The sequence below is a fragment of the Acipenser ruthenus genome, chromosome 16 (assembly GCF_902713425.1).
Source record: "Acipenser ruthenus chromosome 16, fAciRut3.2 maternal haplotype, whole genome shotgun sequence".
NCBI lineage: Eukaryota > Metazoa > Chordata > Actinopteri > Acipenseriformes > Acipenseridae > Acipenser > Acipenser ruthenus.
The window spans coordinates 25,660,257-25,680,361 of NC_081204.1; positions in this window are offsets into that span (position 1 = coordinate 25,660,257).

Sequence of the window (20,105 nt, forward strand, 5' to 3'; positions counted from 1 at the left end):
TACATAATCATGGTCAGCAATGATGGCTGTGTATTTTTGTGTGAATTTTTTGAGTGCTAGAAAAGGTGTGAATGTGTGTGTCAGTTTGCAGTGTACCCATGGGAAGGTAAAGTGGCAACCGGGATACCAAGTGTGACAGGAAGTGTTCCATGAATTGGCTTGTGTTCTCTGCAGGATACATAGCAGTTGACCTCTGAATACTAAAAGTAACAAGTAGGACAAGTTAATGGAGCCCTCAAAGGCCTTTCATTAGTACCAGTTAATGTCTACCACATAGCAAGGCTATAAGGTTATTCCACAGTGATTTTAAATTTACTGTGGCAAAAAACAACACTTCCAAAACGTATAAAAAATGAGAATTCTTAGTGCAGCTATCATGGTAGCAAAACAATAATTGTTCTGCAGTTTTTTGTGCCCTGCTATTTGAGGCAGGGAACCATTCCTTTTGATAGCAGTTCCCCTGTGAAATTAAATGAAAGTGTTCACAGACTTGGCACAAGAAGCCAAACCCATCCCAGTTGGTCTCCAACATAAAGTGGTTGTTTTATAAGGTCACGACATAAGGAGCTGGGCTCCTGAGTGGTGCATCCAGTAAAGATGCTTTGCGTGCAGGATGTGCCCAATCCACTGCCGACCGTGGACGGGAGTACCCATGAGGCGGCGCACAATTGGCTGCGCGCCGCCCTTGGGGGGGGGGGGGCTTAGGTCGGCCAGGGTGTCCTCGGCTCACCGTGCACCAGCGACCCCTGTAGACTTGCCAGGCGTCTGTGGGCTTGCATGTAAGCTGCCTAGAGCTACGCTGTCCTCCGACGCTGTAGCTCTGGGTTTCACTTCCTCTTAATAACCAAATAGCCACGTCCCCTAGTGATTGACATAATTTGCAGTAAGATGCATGACTACGAAAAAACTGCTGAGGTGAAATCCAGGAGGCAAGTGTGACAGATTTCCTGGAAGGGAAGGTTTTCTTGCCTAGTCTAGTACTAGATGTCAAATTCAAAATGAAAATACATGTTTTTAACACTATAGCAGTATAGGCAGCCGAATACAAGGGGTGCATAGTCCACGACTCTATCATAAAATCTTTAAAGGATTTATTAGTAAAGCATAAAATCAATTGCATGCAGTTAAATGGCTAGTAGTCTATTTAAGCAATATAACCTGAAGAAGGAGGGCTTTGCCGTCTGGTAAGGACCGCCTCATGCAGTTAAATGTCCTGAGTCGAAGACAAGGGTATTTCACACGAGAAAGGCCTTACCAAATGGTAAAGCCCAGTGATAATCATCTTATTTCTTAATCTGTACAGTACTATTTAGTTTGAAGGCCCCTTAATTTGAAGAACCATTACTAGAAAACACATGATTTTTTTTCCAACCTTGCAGGGTTGCAGTAAGATTACAGTATTTTTTACTTCATGCCCCAGGTGTGTTGACTGAAACATGGTAACTAAAGCTAATCAAATGTATTTGCTTTCCTTTTGCAGGGTTCTCACTTCCAGAATATATCTATCTGTTTTAAGCCTCTACTGTTTTAATGTTAAATCTTCTTTTATGAAAAAGTTGAAGCCACCTTCAATGTAGCTTAGACCATTCATCTTGAGTAAATGCATCTCATTTATAACTATTGCCAAAAAAGGTCACAGGGGGAGACTGATAGACATAAAGATATTATTTTAAGAAGACATGCTACAAATCAGACTCTGGCTTACTTTTAAGCTATGTATATTTTTCTTTCCTAAATCTATAAAGCTTCTCTCTGAATGTCATATAAAATTAAAATGAATCAAGCCATCAAGCCTCTTTGAGTAACCCTTCAGTATAGTGGAAGAGTTTTGTGGAGCAGCGTAACAGTGTTACTCTCAATCAGAACTCTGCCTCAGGCCTCAGGAAGCATTAAGCCTTTTTTAAATGTGACCTTTTGTTTCACCAGAAGTAAATAACCAACATTTTATGACAGAGTAATGATGACAAATTGTGGAGGTGGAGGAGGAAATAACTAAACAATTGGTGGACTAAGAACAACTGATGATAAGCAGAATTAATGATGGCGCCAGTGATTAGGGTTCAAGCAGTGGAAGAGACCTTTAAAATAAAATACAAAACAAATTACCCTGGAGAAAACAGAGAAGAGAACACCCCTCGGGGAGCAAGCAAAGTGTTCTCTTAGCCGAAGTGTTCTCTAAGACGGAGTTGACCACCAGACACAATATGAATCAATAAATAAATAAATACATTACTTATCACGACACACGTGCATCAACATATGAAATTAACTAAATAAGTAAAAGCCAAACAATAGACAAGTGTGTTTTAATAAACTATAATAAAGTAACAGACAAACTAATGTTAATAAAACTAAAGCAAAACATGGTCAAAAAGCTTAAATCGCTATGTACTATGAAATTAGCTGGCGGATTTGTTTTCGGCTATCACAATGGCAGAGGAAAAAATAATGACTGTTACTTAGGGTTAACTTAATGTTATTGATAAACTAACTGTCAAACTAAAATAAAACAGCACCCCTAAACATGTTACAAAATGCAGCAGCAATATACAAGACTGTAACAGTGCAATGTAGGAACGCCATTAAATACACTATTTTCAGTTTTTTTGGTGGGGTTTCTTTTACAATAAAAGTTAGTTATGTACAATATAAATCTTTATATATATCGTACAGCATGTGGTATATGAATCGAAAAGTACAAGTTTATTAGTTAATAACTACATCTAATATTTGATGTGAAATTTCAGTGTTTATACAAAACACATTTTTTCCCTATACCAAAATTTTGGTTTAAAGTTCATACTGCTAGTTAAAACAAGGTGTAAAGGTTGTACTTAATTGTATTGCTCATTTCCCCCTTCACTTATAAAATACATTGTTGTCCCTGAATAGATAATTGTCTCTTTTTTAAAAATATGCAAACTATTTTAATAAGCAAGATATTTCACAAGTCTAGTGGTGCCCTTATTATGACCTATTTAAAGAGGAGTCGATTATCTAATCAGAGATACCAAGATATTTTGTAAGTAAAGGAAAAATGGCCAATAAAAAGACCACCCTCCAGTCATTTTGTAAATCATTTGCTGCACCCATAATTTTGACTGGTAGTCAAGCGGGTGCTGCGCTTCAGTGATGGATTAAGTTTTTGCCTCCAAAACTGTAAATGCACTATATTATGCAATGTATTATTAATATTAGAAACAGAACTGTCATCTTAACCTGGCTTCATGTTTTTTTTTTTTTTAATTGTTTCTTAATGTATTCAAATTAATTAATCTGTGTTTATAATTGTGGTTAGTAAGACCACTGTGGTAGCAAGGTACACTACCGTGGTTGAATCGTGGTAGTAGCACAGTAACTAACCGTGGTAGTACCATGGTAATGTTACGGTATGCGACCGTACCACATTATTACAAAGGTAGAACCATGGTAGTACATGGTAACACGACTGTGGTAGTACCATTATATTACCATGGTAATACCAAAGTAGTGTCTGAAATACCATGGTAGTACCGTGGTAATTTTTCCTATACGCAGACTACTGTATTCTCTCTGAGCAACAGGCAAGAATTACATGAAACTCCAACTTGTACTGAAGCAATATTTAAATACCTTGCTTAAGTTTCCTTACTGTATATTTTTAGACCCTGTCTTTTTGATTCACCAAACATTACCCCTAGTGTTCTCAAATGTAATTAATTGTACAGTATGAGGCCTCAATTAAAAGTGTTAACTGTCCGTGCTGCTTTGACTAGTTAACAAGGTAGACTGGTGTCATAGGGATAGAAATTGTAATGAGCTCTCTTTCGTAGCAGTGTTACATGCTATATTGATACCCACGATACTTTAGCATCAGAAACCTGATTCCCGTCTGCTACAGAATATAATTGCATTGTCTGCTTCCGTACAGAGGTTTACTACCAAAGAAAATTATAAACAATGCCTTTATTAAAATCTTAAATACAGATTTATTTTACTTTTCAATGTTTTTTAAACTATATCAAAAGTAACTTGATATTTATTTATTTTTATTTTCATGCGTGATTAAAATATTTAAAACTAAAACTACAAAACAGACAAGTTCTGTTCTTCAGGCCAAAAAAGAAAGTCTGATAAAATATTTGCGCTCAGGTGTTTTTTTTTAAATGAAACTTCCAAGTGTCAAAGCATGGAGCATATTCACATGTTGTTTATAAGTGTATATAGCTCGCAATTGCACAATTGTTTTTTTGGTCTGGATTCATAACTATCCTATGGAGACATGCAATGTTTTGTTTTTTTTTCTTGATGTATGGACTTTGCTCTAGACAGCTATTTTCACAACCAAAAAATGGACGCACAAGCACATAGACATATTTTAAAAGTACTGTAAAAACCTCAGAAGTGTAAAGATTACTAGTTTAGTTTGCAGATTGTTTGTTTTTACAATGGGGCCCATATTCACTTCAAAAAACAGTATTTGTGTTAACAAGTGGCTCTTAGACTGTTTATTGCTGGCATTTGTATGTTTAGTGTTTCCTCGATGTTCCTGAGGTAATGATGCAAATATCCCTTTAATCAGTCCGCATAGCAATCCATGTCAGAAAGACCTAAGCCCTAGGGAGATGCATTCCCATACATTAGGTAGTAATAGTCAAGTAATCAGCTCTCTGACAGCTGCCTCTCCCTTCAAGGAGAAAATAGTACTTTATTCATGTGTCAAAAACACACCTTGTAGTGAAATGGTCTCATTCAGATACAGCTGATTTTTTCTTTATTGTATTTGGTATGTATTTTGGCATTTTGTTTCTGAATTTCATAAATAGCCATTTTAGTGTCCGACTTATAAACACAACATACTGGTAAAAGCAATATCTCAAATGTGGTTGGGGTGCTGATTAATTACAATGATGTTGGGATTTGAGGTGACAATGAACTCTGTATAAATGTGCACCTATTAATCTGTACTTGCAATTCATTATGTTCATAGATATAATGCGTCTTCACCATTCTGGTTCTTTTGCCTGGATCCTGCATCATTTGGATTGCTGTTACCCTTATAAAGGTTTACCATAGTAAAAGCAAAACAAAGTACAATAAAACATAGTGAAAGTATGGTAAAGCATAGGTAAGCATTGTGAAGAACAACAAGGTATGGTAAAGCATATTAATAAACATGGCCAACCAGGGCAAACAATGGTAAATGCATAGTATAACAATGGGAAAAGCATGATAAAATTGCAAAAAGACAGTGGTAAACTTTTATACAGGTACACAGACTGGAACCTCCACTCAGCATACTCCTAAGTAAACTAGACTCAACTATTTTATAGTACTAAACAGAGTTGTTTATATGAACTTGTGTAGACCTCAGTAGAATGCTCTAAAGACTTACATTGTGCAGATTACACAACAATGTACCATAATAGTCCAGAACCTTCCAATACAATAAATGGTCAAAATACAGGTATATTACATTGAACGCTGGAAGAACAAATACATAATTTACAAGATTACATAGATAAATAAAAACTCTTGACTATGCATTAATTAAAATGTGTTGTGTAACACTGGGGTGAGCGGGGAAGTGGCATAGCAAGTGTCAATATGCATGTGAGATTCAGTGCAATCCAAAAAAGAAAGTATTAAAAACGTGGTTTTATTTTTTACCTGAACAAAACAACATTTTGTAATGAAAGTGGACTGGTTTTTGCCCAAATAAATCAAATTCACCTTTATCAAAATGTTTGTGTTTAATACAGGAAAATGTGAGATCTAAGAAATGATGGCAATGCATACCTTGCGGTCCATTGTCGGACCTGGTCCGACATTGCAATTATTCCTATCAGGTCCATTGTCGGACCCTGTCCGACATCATTATAGAAACGCAAAAAACGGGTTTTAGTCGTTTTTTTCTCTGGAAAAAGTCGAGAAAACCATTCAATGGCCGAGTGGGAACGACAATAGCCGAGACAAGTCAAAAAAAAAAAAAAAAAAAAGGCGTATCTCATGAATAGTCATACATGGCCCTGGTATCAGATAACGGGGAGATCATAGTAAACAAGCTGGCTGATAGTGAGGCAGCGCACAGAGAACACAGACATTTGCAGAGCTTTTTTGAGATGTTATAGTAATAAAATAATGACTTGGATCGCATTATTGAGGAGTTTGGTGATAAAACGAGTGATCAGGAGATGATTGATCGTTATGTACGACTATTATTATTATTATTATTATTATTATTATTATTATTATTATTATTATTATTATTATTATTATTATTATTTATTTCTTACATAGGTGAAAGCTATAGCGAACGAAAGGGTGGGGCGGGGCTGGAGATGCCTAGTGAGTGCTTTGTTGTTATGCAGGGCCTTTTAAACCCGTTTGACTGTGAAAAATAAATACTTTTAAACAGCGCGTCTAAAATTAACTGCGCGTGTGAAAATAAATTAGACCTGGCGTGCCTGACGCGCATTTAATAAATGGACCGCAAAGGGTTACGTAAGATTTACTGGGATTGTTTTTTGAAAGCACCTTGCACTTGATGATCACATTTGGATTATTATAGTTCTGTTTAATCTTTTCATGTACTAGTGATAAACCTCAATACAAAAAGAGTTGTAACATATTTTTTTCAAAGATTTCTCCAAATGCATTTGTGTCATGCTGTGTATGTGTATAACAAACACATCCAAACTGGAAAATATATATTTTGTCCTTCACCAACCAAGGTGTTCATTCTAACACTGTAAATAGTAAGCAGTTGCCACTGAGAAGGACTGAAGAAATGGTTTCAAATGATTGCTGCTCACTGATGGGCAAAGCTCAACTCTTAAAAGAGGTTGTCTGTAGGAATGACAGCAGCTGGATGCTTACCCCCCGCAGTGAACCTCACTGTTAAACTTCACTGCAGAGATGATCATAACCGTTTATGGGGGAAGTAAAGCAGAAAAAAAGAATCCCATGAAACAATATCCACTGGCCGTGTGCAGGCATAACCCCGATTTTTTAAATCCATTTTCTTACAATACCTGCAATATTTCATTGATCCCATTTTACTTGTATTGACGGTCATTTGATGGCTGGTTGTTTTGAATACTTTTTTATATTCAAATTTATAAAAAATACAACTATAGACTTAAAATGTGCTATTGTATTGCAGTCACTTCCTGTGTTCTATGTCAATTTCACCCCAGTACAACCTACAGAACCGATTAAATTCTGAACCAGGAATATCAAATGTGTTTGTTGGATTGGATGATGGATGCATGTATTATCATTTTAAAAGTATCCATTGTCATTAGGGTACAAGTGCAGCATTGTTGAGTGGACGTGATCCGCAAAAATGCTTAAATATACTAAGGCATCAGTTCGGCTTTCCTGAGTAATCAAGGGACCTAGGGTATACCGGGATAAAATACTACACACTAGGGTAATGTTAGGACAGGTACCAAAAGAGAATAACTGCAGTAGAGGTACAGTGAAACAGATTGTTCCCATTGTAAATGCTCCGTCTGAAGGAACAGGGACTTCGCTTAGCACCACTAGCGATTTGTTCACAACTGATACAGTACTGTTTTGTAACCTGATAACTCATCATCATCAAATTTCAACTTCAAATGGTTTATCCAGTCTTTTCAAATGTGACTTGTCATTGTGAGAGTGTCTTGAGGCACACTGATTGGTTTATTATATGTTTCCAAAACCGCTGTCATATCATTGCCTTGTTTTGTATTCTGATTTCCACAAGTGCCCCTCATCGCTACAAAAATGGCATGTAAACAAACGGCGAAACCCGCCGCTGTTTCTCTTGCTACAAAAAGTTGGAAATTGTTCCTGAAAAAAACCTGAATCAGACACATGTCGCCGAGCAATTTGGTGTTCCATTCTGGTGAGTCGCTTCACCATTCTGTTAAATGATTTTGTGCATGTCTTGAATATTGCTCCTGTATAAGTATTCCTAATTAATCTAGAGCTGCTGCTGCCTTTTTTAATGTGTGTAGGGGTGCTGTGTTAATTTAGTTTGACAGCTAGTTTGTTAACGTTGGTTTGTCTGTTACTTTATTATCACAGTTTATTAACATACACTTGCCTATTGCTTTTCTCTTACTCATTCTGTTCATTTCATATGTTGATTTCATGTGCATCATGTCAAGTAATACATATTTATTTGATTATTGATTCGTATTGTGTCTGGTGGTCAACTCCGTCTAAAAGAACACTTCGGCTTAGAGAACACTTTGCTTGCTTCTTGAGTGGTCTCGTAACCATAGACTACTGTATATACAAGAACCAAAGGAAGATGCACTAGCACTAGCCTTTTGGCTGGATCAAAAAACTTCAGGCGCAGAATTCATCACAATTGGAACTAGGTGCCTTTGCTGATGGACTAGATTGGCAAAGGATTGTATGTGTATAGGGATTTATTTAACTGCTATCTCATCCCCCCAGAGGGAAATTCTTTCAGTATTATACAGTACTACAGAATACATATGTATTAGAAACACATTTTGTCAAGTGAGGGTCAAACCATTTATTACACAATATATTGCAGGTGTTTCTATTTTTATGTTCAGCCTCTATGTATACTACAATGAGAACTTTAAACACGGTAATGAAGATTGAAGAGACAGTACCAATTGATGCATATTGAGTAACACTTTATGAACTCTCCATATGTATCTGAATACAGTATAAGTCTAAAATGCATATTCTGCTGTTTGATCTTTCTCTGAAATCCAACCGAGACATCGCATATGAACTTGCCAATGAGTGATAAAGTGTACCTGGGATTCAAAAAATGCAAATGAGTGCTGCCGACATACTCTACGCAGGAATTAGTTTTTGCTTGCAACATTAACATCTCTGGAGAGGAGGTTAAAAGTAAAACAATCCAATTAACAGGCATTCGCTGTTTTGAACAAATGTGTCACATAATCAATTTGCCCATAGGGGAAGCAGACTGCAAGGTAGTTAATTGCACTACATGTTTCTGTGTAACCCAAGGTAGCCTAATTAAACCAATATAAAAACCTGTGCATTACAGAAATCCAATACATACTGTGTATGGGTCTAGTGTGTTCAGTTCACAGCTTTGTAATTGCAACTCGTCCATTCGTTATTACATGTTTAAGGGTTCTTGATTTTAATGAAATACTGAACACTTGATAAGGGTAGAGAACGTGTGCAGTAAGATCAAAACTTTTTCTTTTGGCAATTCCTTTGCTGTTCAAGCCCCATCATCTCTACATTGGATGTATACGATTGTTGTGAGTTTGTTCCATGGCAGGCCTTCCAGGAGTTTAGATTTGTAGAGAGCCAAGTCTCTCATGTTTGTGGGCGGAGGTAAAACTGTTCAATATCAATCATGTTCTAAATCACCTTATTGGCACAGTTCCTCAACAATGACCTCGGAGGCTCCTGGCTAACCTGTTGCTAGAGACTCAAGTTTTTCTGATTTGCTATTAAACGTTAAGAATTGAGGAGGTTTTTATAGGAATAAACAATGAATAGTTTAAGCCCCAACTACATTTTAGGTAGCTGTTTATCTTCTGAAACCCATTCATCTCCCTTGACATGAACTACAGGGTATCAGAATTAGGATCTGCAGCCAGAAAAGGAGGAGGTCTGCTTAACCGATCATTCAGTGAGCTTGTGTATGGACTCACTTTGTTACATGATGATATGAATTAATACAGTGTTAATTATAACCTCAAAAAGGAGTTTATCCTGAACTGCGTCAAAGTGTAAGTGCCAGTAGAAACCATGAGTTTCGCTTTGAGCAACTAATGTACGTGCGACTGATGCTTGAACTATTTTAACGCACCACATCTTGTGCTTTGTATGTTTCACTTGGTCAGAAGTGGAAAATATAACAAAAACAAGAAGTGGAACAGAAGATACTGTCTGTACATCATGAACTACACTTTGAAATACACATTATTATCCAACTCGTTGTTAGCTCTGAAACTAAATGAAAAATACACCCAATTACAATTCTGAAACAAATTAAAAAACACATTAGACTGTTAACAACCCCATCATTTAAAAGTGTAAGTAGATTATTTCTTGTTTGTTAACTTTATTATGTGCAATTTTCCATTCTGGAAAAAAAAAAAAAAGCTAATGGCAATTTGGTTTAAAATGCTTTGAGAATCTAACCCTCCGTGTTTTCTTGGTGTGCTTGGCCCAACTTTAAGGGGCAGAGCTTTTTTTGTTTTGTATTTTGTTTAGTTTTTTTCTTGTAACTAAAAGTAAGCCACCCTGTGCTGAACTAGTTATTTTGTGTGCCTCTATCTCTCCCAAATAAATAAATAACAACTAACCATGTGTCACCCTGGCTCAAGACAAGGCAACTCCATCCCAGTCTTTGTGTTTTCAAGATGGTGAACACATCATTTTAATCAATTGTATATACTGATCCATTCTAACCATATAAAAGACTGCTTATTTTAACCAAAAGGTTGCTGTTTAGTACCTAAAAATAATGCACAATGATAGGGCACTTCAAGTCTGTTGCTCAATTGTGTTACTTTTTTATAGAGTTTTAGCATTTTGAATACACACAAATTCTATAGGCAATGTTTGTTTTCTTCGTAAAACCGATATTAAACAGAATACATTTTCTCTCAGCTACAGCCTTTAGTCTATAGCATTGCTGTTACAGGCTGCTAGATTATGGTTTGGGGTTAATGAACAATAACAGTGTAATGCAGCAAAATACTGGCAGCCACTTAATCTAATATTAGTGGGTTTCAAATAAAAGTGACAGGCATGCATAATGTTAGAAAGTTGCTCTGGGCTACTAACACAACAGTAAACATTATTCTTAAGAATACACTATTAACCTAAGCTGGCCTATACTCACAATATAAGTTGTTGAAAAAAGCAGGGCTAAGTTTGAGAAGACCTTTACTTATTCCTGCAGTGAAATTCCAATTTGAACTCGTTATAATTTATTTAAATGCAAATGGGGGGTTATAACTGGAAACCTCTGGGTTTATAATATGCGGTGTGACAGTATAATGGACTGTACGTATATATGGGGGAGGGGGGGTCCATGACAGATGACAATGTCAGAGGGGCCATGTTTGAGGTCCTAGTGTTAAAAATATCAGCATATATGTTAATGCAATGGAGACAAATATAGTAAGAAAAAGTGCAATGACGCCAATAAAATGCCACATTGCACTTGCAAGAACTCCTGAACCACTGTAGTTATTGCCTTCTCTGTTGTTTATCCAGGTTGTCTAACAGCAATATGACTATATGCAATATACTTTCCCCAGGGTTTCTGAGCTGAGCACCCCTTCAGCACCCACTAACTGGAAAATGGTAGCAGATACACACCTGTGCTTTTAATATGTCATAAAGCTATGTTTAGAAGGGAAAAAGAGAATTCTAAAATGCCGGGGGGGGGGGGGGGGGGGGGGGGGGAGAGTATTGTAAATTGTACCTTTCTACCTAAAAATGGCACACTTTGTCCTTAAATGCCACACTTACTATACTCTCACTTGTAGTATTTTGTTAGAATAAATCAGTTTAGCAAGGTTTACATGCATCTAGACAGCAACTAATTGATGGAACAACAAACTGGTGTCTGTGAAAATATGATCAGATAGAATATGTACAGTATTTACATCCATATGCAATCTCTTAAGAATCTGAGACAGTGAGGTGGAGATCATTGGTTCTTTGACGTGGGACGATCAATATTACACATTTGCTTTCTCGTTCTTAAATTTCATTTTTGCTTGTTTTGGTCCTTGTAAGGTAGATTCTGTTTGTGGGGGTTTGTACAGAAGTTGCTTTTAGAAAGCAATGTGTTTTTATTTGAAAACATCCCACGAGAGAAAAATTGCAACTTTTCATCCAGCTCTTAGCACTGGCTGTAACCGTGTCTGCAGTTAGCATCAAGTATTTTCTATGAAATGCAAATCCTCTGCCTATTGAGGTGAATATTCAGATACTGTTTTGTCACAGGGTAAAGACGCAAACTGGCAGGTCTTTCAATACTGATATTAACACTGCAGAACAAACTTATCGAGCTGAATAGTTAAAAGGCAATTTAATGTTAAATTATCTTAGCAGTTATTTAAACATTATCCTAATCTACACTGCCGCAAAGGCTTCTGTTATCAATACAATTTTTTTGCCACCTACTACAGTCAATTCAGTTTCACTCATAGGGGTCTGATTAATATAGCTTAACTCAACCATGGTTTAGATGATTAAGGCCATTTGTGTACCTAGGTTAGGCGCACCAACTTCTCTAACAGTACATGTGTCTCTTGAGTGTAACATGCCAGCGAGATTTGTGATTTATTTATTTTTTATATACAAATAATGCATTAATAAGGCAGTTCATCTGTAATTATTTAAATGGCCAGTATTTATTTTCTTCTTATTGTTTCCTTATCTGTAAAAACTACTCATCTTCTATTGTACTGTACTATACCTAGAATAAGCTCAGAACCATGGGAAGACTCTAGATTTTCTTTAACTCTGTTTTGAGTTGGTAAAATCAAATCTTCTGTATTCTAAATTATTTACACAGATATGGATTCGTTGCTGGTCTTTTCCTACTAATGTACTAGTCACTAGGAGTGACACCAAACATGTAATGCACTGACCACCTTTGTTACAATAGAAAATAGCTGGTCTTGATTATTCCTTGAGTGTAAGTCATCTTTTAACAGGTACGAAATGTAATATTGCTGTCCGTGCCATTTGAAACAGAACTTCCGTGTCTGGGGTATTTAAAATATTTTATACATTAAAAGGCAGTATAAGAAAACTGTCATGTTTTATATGTCATTGACAAGATATAAGAATCAAACAGAAACACTTTCCTAGCTATGCAAACATGTTATCCAGCGAACATCCACCTTGGTTCCAGTCATGGGTTTAACTGATTTAACCTACATATAGTTCTTGTAAAGGGTATGCTGTTTATATATGTAATTAGTGTTTGTCAGAATTGATTATTAATACAAAATGTCACAGACTTAATTGTTCCCTAGTTGTATAAACAAACCTTGCCCAGAGGAGCCAGTGCAACTAAAATAGTTGACCTTATAGTCCCACATTTATACGGTACAGCACTTACTGTCCCTAGTGCAATGAAAATTGCTTATTTCTGCCTGACACATAATGTACCTATGTGTGCAGAGAATGTAGTAACTGACTGTAAGCTTCGTAATAAACAAAAGATGGAAGTGATGATTAAATGAAAGTATATAGAATTGCTTTGTTTGTGAATCAAGGTAAACACGATTTCATTTGGATGGTTTACTTTGATTGCTTAGGTGGAAGTTGATGGTTAAAATAGACTTTGTGGTTTGTTTTCGATAGCAATATAATGAGATACATAGTCTATGCTTAAAGTACTATTGTGATGAAGTGTATCATTGATGTTAAAGTGTTACTGAACAAGCACTGTAGAGTTTACAACAAAGCACATCACTTACTACCTGCTGTGTTGTACAGGTAACCAGGATTGTTTTCATATTTTTATTCACATGTCCTTTATGATATATCTGTTTTTTACCATTTCATTTGACATCAAGCTATGTACTGGGTATTGCCATACAAATGTTGTCAACATTACAGCATACTGCATGTTTACAGTGCAGTACAGGGGACATTCCTCCGAATTATTTTGTATGTCTTTGTAAATGCAGGTGATTTCCAGTCAGTTGCATGATCTCTAGCACATCTCGCTGACCACAGGAAACCAAGAGACCAAAGCAATTAAGTAACAAACCAAAGTAATGTACATTTGTGCCACTCTTAGGAATGGTGGAAATCAAATTTAATTGAGCATTACTGACAAATGACGAAAGTGTTCAGCTACATTTTCCATAATTAGCATAAACACGTTTAACAGCATTATTCAAATCTATGCAGAGGTGCATTTGCAGTCTTAAAGTAGAAAAATATAATACCATATGCAAACAGTTTAATAGTCTTATAAAAGCCTATAAATAGAGAATTTAAAAAAAATGTGAAAGCAGTGGCATCCAATGGCATTTTCGGCTAATTTGATTTTCACTTAATTCTCTTCTCTTGGAAAATGTGTTTAATTTTCTTTAGGAGAGGGGTTAGCGAGACTATTATTTTATAAATCAATGATGTGTCACTTCTTAACTGCATATATATTACCTTACTTTTTTGTATCTATGGATACAACAACAATAATAAGGTTACTTTCCAGAATTCAATTCAAATTAGTTTGTAATGACTTTGAGAACGTTTGACGTGACAGATGAGGGGGAGAGCAACATAAAGGTATTTATCATTATAAGAACATGATTTCAGGGGAGGAATCAGGGGTCAGTAATTATATTAGCATATGTCAACCAACTCAGAACTTTCTTTTTCACTTTTGCTTTAGCTTCTTTTGATTCCGATGCCAAACTCAATGTTTAGAGGGGACTCATTTTCAGTCATTCAGCTATAATCAGGGTTGGCGATTTTTTTGAGTATGTATTTAACCACTGTGTAAAAAATAAGAAATTAACTAGGGTAATTTAATTGGCCTTATCTAAACTTAGTGATCCATATTCTTAAAGCATGTTTACTGGTTGTTAAACTTTAGACATGGCTAAGATGCAAGCACATTTGAGTTAAGCACATCTGCCTAAAAAAAAGCTTATAATACAATGTTTGCAAAACCCCCTAAATACCCTTGACAGACACAGTTAAGAACATAAGAACATAAGAAAGTTTACAAACGAGAGGAGGCCATTCAGCCCATCTTGCTCGTTTGGTTGTTAGTAGCTTATTGATCCCAGAATCTCATCAAGCAGCTTCTTGAAGGATCCCAGGGTATCAGCTTCAACAACATTACTGGGGAGTTGGTTCCAGACCCTCACAATTCTCTGTGTAAAAAAGTGCCTCCTATTTTCTGTTCTGAATGCCCCTTTATCTAATCTCCATTTATGACCCCTGGTCCTTTTTTCTTTTTTCAAGTCAAAGAAGTCCCCCGGGTTGACATTGTCTATACCTTTTAGGATTTTGAATGTTTGAATCAGATCGCCGCGTAGTCTTCTTTGTTCAAGACTGAATAGATTCAATTCTTTTAGCCTGTCTGCATACGACATGCCTTTTAAACCCGGGATAATTCTGGTTGCTCTTCTTTGCACTCTTTCTAGAGCAGCAATATCCTTTTTGTAACGAGGTGACCAGAACTGAACACAATATTCTAGGTGAGGTCTTACTAATGCATTGTAGAGTTTTAACATTACTTCCCTTGATTTAAATTCAACACTTCTCACAATATATCCAAGCATCTTGTTAGCCTTTTTTATAGCTTCCCCACATTGTCTAGATGAAGACATTTCTGAGTCAACATAAACTCCTAGGTCTTTTTCATAGTTCCCTTCTTCAATTTCAGTATCTCCCATATGATATTTATAATGAACATTTTTATTTCCTGCATGCAATACTTTACACTTTTCTCTATTAAACTTCATTTGCCATGTGTCTGCCCAATTTTGAATGCGGTCTAGATCATTTTGAATGACCTTTGCTGCTTCAACAGTGTCTGCCACTCCTCCTATTTTTGTGTCGTCTGCAAATTTAACGAGTTTGCTTACTATACCAGAGTCTAAATCATTAATGTAGATTAGGAATAGCAGAGGACCTAATACTGATCCCTGTGGTACACCACTGGTTACCTCACTCCATTTCGAGGTTTCTCCTCTAATCAGTACTTTCTGTTTTCTACATGTTAACCACTCCCTAATCCATGTGCATGCATTTCCTTGAATCCCTACTGCGTTCAGTTTGAGAATGAATCTTTTATGCGGGACTTTGTCAAAAGCTTTCTGGAAATCTAAATAAACCATGTCGTATGCTTTGCAGTTATCCATTTTCAATGTTGCATCCTCAAAAAAGTCAAGTAGGTTAGTTAGACACGATCTCCCTTTCCTAAAACCATGCTGACTGTCTCCCAGGATATTGTTACCATATAGGTAATTTTCCATTTTGGATCTTATTATAGTTTCCATAAGTTTACATATAATAGAAGTCAGGCTTATTGGTCTGTAGTTACCTGGTTCAGTTTTGTCTCCCTTTTTGTGGATCGGTATTACGTTTGCTATTTTCCAGTCTGTCGGTACAACCCCTGTGTCAAGAGACTGTTGCATGATCTTGGTTAGCGGCTTGTAAATGACTTCTTTCATTTCTTTGAGTACTATTGGGAGGATCTCATCCGGCCCAGGGGATTTGTTTATTTTAAGAGCTCCTAGTCCCTTTAACACTTCTGCCTCTGTTATGCTAAAGTTATTTAAAACTGGATAGGAACAGGTAGACATGTGGGGCATGTTGTCCGTGTCCTCCTTTGTAAAAACCTGCGAAAAGTAATCATTTAATATATTTGCTATTTTTTTTCTCTTCATCTGTGATTTTGCCATTTGTGTCTCTTAGACATTTAACCTCCTCTTTGAATGTTCTCTTGCTGTTATAATATTGGAAAAACATTTTGGAATTGGTTTTAGCCCCCTTAGCAATATTGATTTCTATCTCTCTCTTGGCCTTTCTAACTTCCTTTTTGACTTGTGTTTGCAGTTCCAAGTACTCTTTCTGTGTGCTTTGTTTTTGGTCCCTTTTAAACGCTCTGTAAAGTGCCTTTTTTCGCTGAATATTTTTTTTAATTGATCTATTAAACCATTTTGGCCATTTTGTTTTAGATTTAGATTTGTCTACTTTTGGGATGTAATTGTTTTGTGCCTCTAGTACTACATTTTTAAAAGACAGCCACCCTTTTTCTGTGGATGTTTTCTCTATTTTACTCCAATCTACTTCTATTAGTCTCTGTTTCATACCTTCATAGTTTGCTTTTCTAAAATTGTGAACCTTAGCTTTAGTCATTACTTTTGGGGTTTTAAAAAATATTTCAAATGAGACCATGTTGTGGTCTGAGTTGGCCAATGGCTCTCTGACCTCTGTTTTAGTTATTCTGTCTTCATTATTTGAAAAGACTAAATCAAGGCATGCCTCCCCTCTAGTCGGTGCCTTGACAAATTGCGTTAGGAAGCAGTCATTTGTCATTTCCACCATTTCAATTTCGTCCGCCATGCCCCCCATTGGGTTTTCCCATTTTATATGGGGGAAGTTGAAATCCCCCATTAGTATGGCTTCTCCTTTGCTACATGCATTTCTAATGTCATTGTACAACAGATTATTTTGCTCAGCGTCTGAATTTGGCAGTCTATAGCATGCTCCTATTATTATGCCCTTTGAATTTGTGTCCATTATTCTGACCCATATTGATTCTGCATTGTTTTCTTTGTCCTGATTTAACACCTGGGCTTCAAGGCTATTTCTTATGTATAGCGCTACCCCTCCACCTCTTCTGTCCTGCCTGTCTTTCCTATACAGTGTGTACCCACTAATATTATATTCGTCTCCATCACTCTCAGACAACCAAGTTTCTGTAACACCTATCACATCGTAGTTACTTGTTAGTGCAGTAGCTTCAAGTTCTAACATTTTGTTTCTGAGACTTCTAGCATTAAGATAAATACATTTAATAGTGGTCTTACCTGAGTTGTTGCCCTTGTTTTGATGTAGTCTCCCTTCTGTTTTTTTGTTTTCTCCCCCCTTCCTTTCTAGTTTAAATGCTTCTGGACCGCCTGAAGGATCCTTTCTCCGAGTAGATTGGTTCCCTTTCTGTTTAAGTGCAGTCCGTCCCACCTGTATAGATAGTCCTTGTTGTAGAAAGTGCTCCAATGTTCAAGAAAGGTGAAGCCTTCCTGTGTGCACCATGATTTCAGCCATGCATTTTGATTTTGTATTTCCAGCTGTCCATATGGTCCTTTGCAAGGCGCCGGCAGTATCCCAGAAAATACCACAGTTTTGGTCTTGTCTTTTAATTTCCTTCCTAGCTCTCTGAATTTGTTTTGCAGGGATCTTGGCCTGTCTCTTCCAATGTTGTTTGTACCAATGTGGACGACTACTACCGGGTCATCTCCTGTTCGTTCTAGGAGCCTGTCCACGTTCTCAGTGATGTGCTTGACAGAGGCTCCTGGAAGGCAGCACACTGTTGTAGTGAGGGGGTCCAAACTGCGAACTGAACTTGCTGTGTTTCTCAGTATGGAGTCCCCAACAATCATGACCTCCCTTCTTTTTGCTGCCTGGTCAGCACTGTTTATAGGGTCCTGGGTGTTGTTTCTTTCATTCTCTTGATGTTGGTTTTGGTCATCTAAATGTTGAAGTGGCTCAAATGTGTTGGATGTCTGGATTTCTGGTGGTTGTGTTTGACGAAGTTTCTTTTTTTCCCTGCTTCTGCCTATCTGAACCCAGCTGTTTCGACTCTCTTCCATCTCCCTGGTGGCTTTCAGTCTGCTAGGGGTGCAGACTTCCATGAATTGTGGGTGTGTCAGCTCCTCAAGCTCCTGTTGCTGTCTCATTTCCTCCAGCTCCTTTTCTAGCAGGCTTAATCGCTGAAGCAAGTCCTGGATCGTGAGGCACTTTACACAAACTTGGTTGAGCTCTGTTGGGTTTTCTCGGATTTCCTACATCATGCAGTTGTCACAGATTACTGGCTTGAAGACCATTTTTTTTTGTTTAGTGTAGCTTCTGCAGCTGTCAACCTGCTTTCAAACTGCTTCTAACTGCACTGTACTTGTCCACGACTGTACTTCTCCCACGATGTCGCTTCCACACGCTGTCGCTCGGAAGACTGCCTGCCTTTTGTTTGTTTGTGTTTGTGCTGCGTGCTCCGCTCCTCCCCCGTGTCCCAGAACGCCGCGGGATTTGAATCAGCTGCTCCGAGTTTCAGCTTATCAGAAAAATACACACAGCTGCAAGGCTTTTAAGCTGCAATGTTTTCTGATTAAAGCAACTCCAGATTTAAAGATGTAATTCCTCCTTTCTGCTTCTAACTGCGCTGTACTTGTCCACGACTGTACTTCTCCCACGATGTCGCTTCCACACGCTGTCGCTCGGAAGACTGCCTGCCTTTTGTTTGTTTGTGTTTGTGCTGCGTGCTCCGCTCCTCCCCCGTGTCCCAGAACGCCGCGGGATTTGAATCAGCTGCTCCGAGTTTCAGCTTATCAGAAAAATACACACAGCTGCAAGGCTTTTAAGCTGCAATGTTTTCTGATTAAAGCAACTCCAGATTTAAAGATGTAATTCCTCCTTTCTGCTTCTAACTGCGCTGTACTTGTCCACGACTGTACTTCTCCCACGATGTCGCTTCCACACGCTGTCGCTCGGAAGACTGCCTGCCTTTTGTTTGTTTGTGTTTGTGCTGCGTGCTCCGCTCCTCCCCCGTGTCCCAGAACGCCGCGGGATTTGAATCAGCTGCTCCGAGTTTCAGCTTATCAGAAAGTTATGTTAATGAAAAATCCAGTATGGATGTGGAGTCACAGGCTCTATCCAAATTCTATTGTATTAGGAATAGACTTACTGTATCAGCATTTTAAAACAGAAAAAACACCAAAGCATCTTTATAGAAAATACATAACAGCAAATATATTAAACAAGATACACAGTTTCAATTCTGGTTGTTAGAATCATACCAGATAAATAAAAGTTTGGGCTAGAAAGTATTTGAAAATGGGTTAAGAAAGATAATCAGCTCCCATCCTTGGATACACTACATCACAACAGGCATGTTTTCATCTCTACTTATGTAAAACGACTTGCTCCTTTGGACTTGAAAGAACCGGCTTTATAAAATGAGCTCTCTAGCAAATCAATAGTGCATTCATCGAAACACAACTTAATTAACAGTTTGTATGAAAAAAAGAAGAAAGACATCTAAAGCCCTTTTTATTGATCACAAGTTGCCTGCTGACTCACAGTTGTTCACCATGCATTCTTTTTAAGATACTCCTTGAAAACGTGGACCCGTATGTACTAATCTTGTTGGTCACATTCCACAGCTATGGCCAAACATTTTGCATCATTTATAATTTTAGGATTGAAACATAATTTATCGCGGGCCGTGAATTTGTTGCAGAAACCCCAACTTTTAACACAAACCACAACTTTTTATATGAGTCATTATTGTAAGCTGCAACTCTTCACTTGTAATAAAACACAGCGTGAAACGTTTTATTTCAAATGGTGACAAAGAGGGAGTCTTAAGAACTTATGTTCTGGTTATCTAT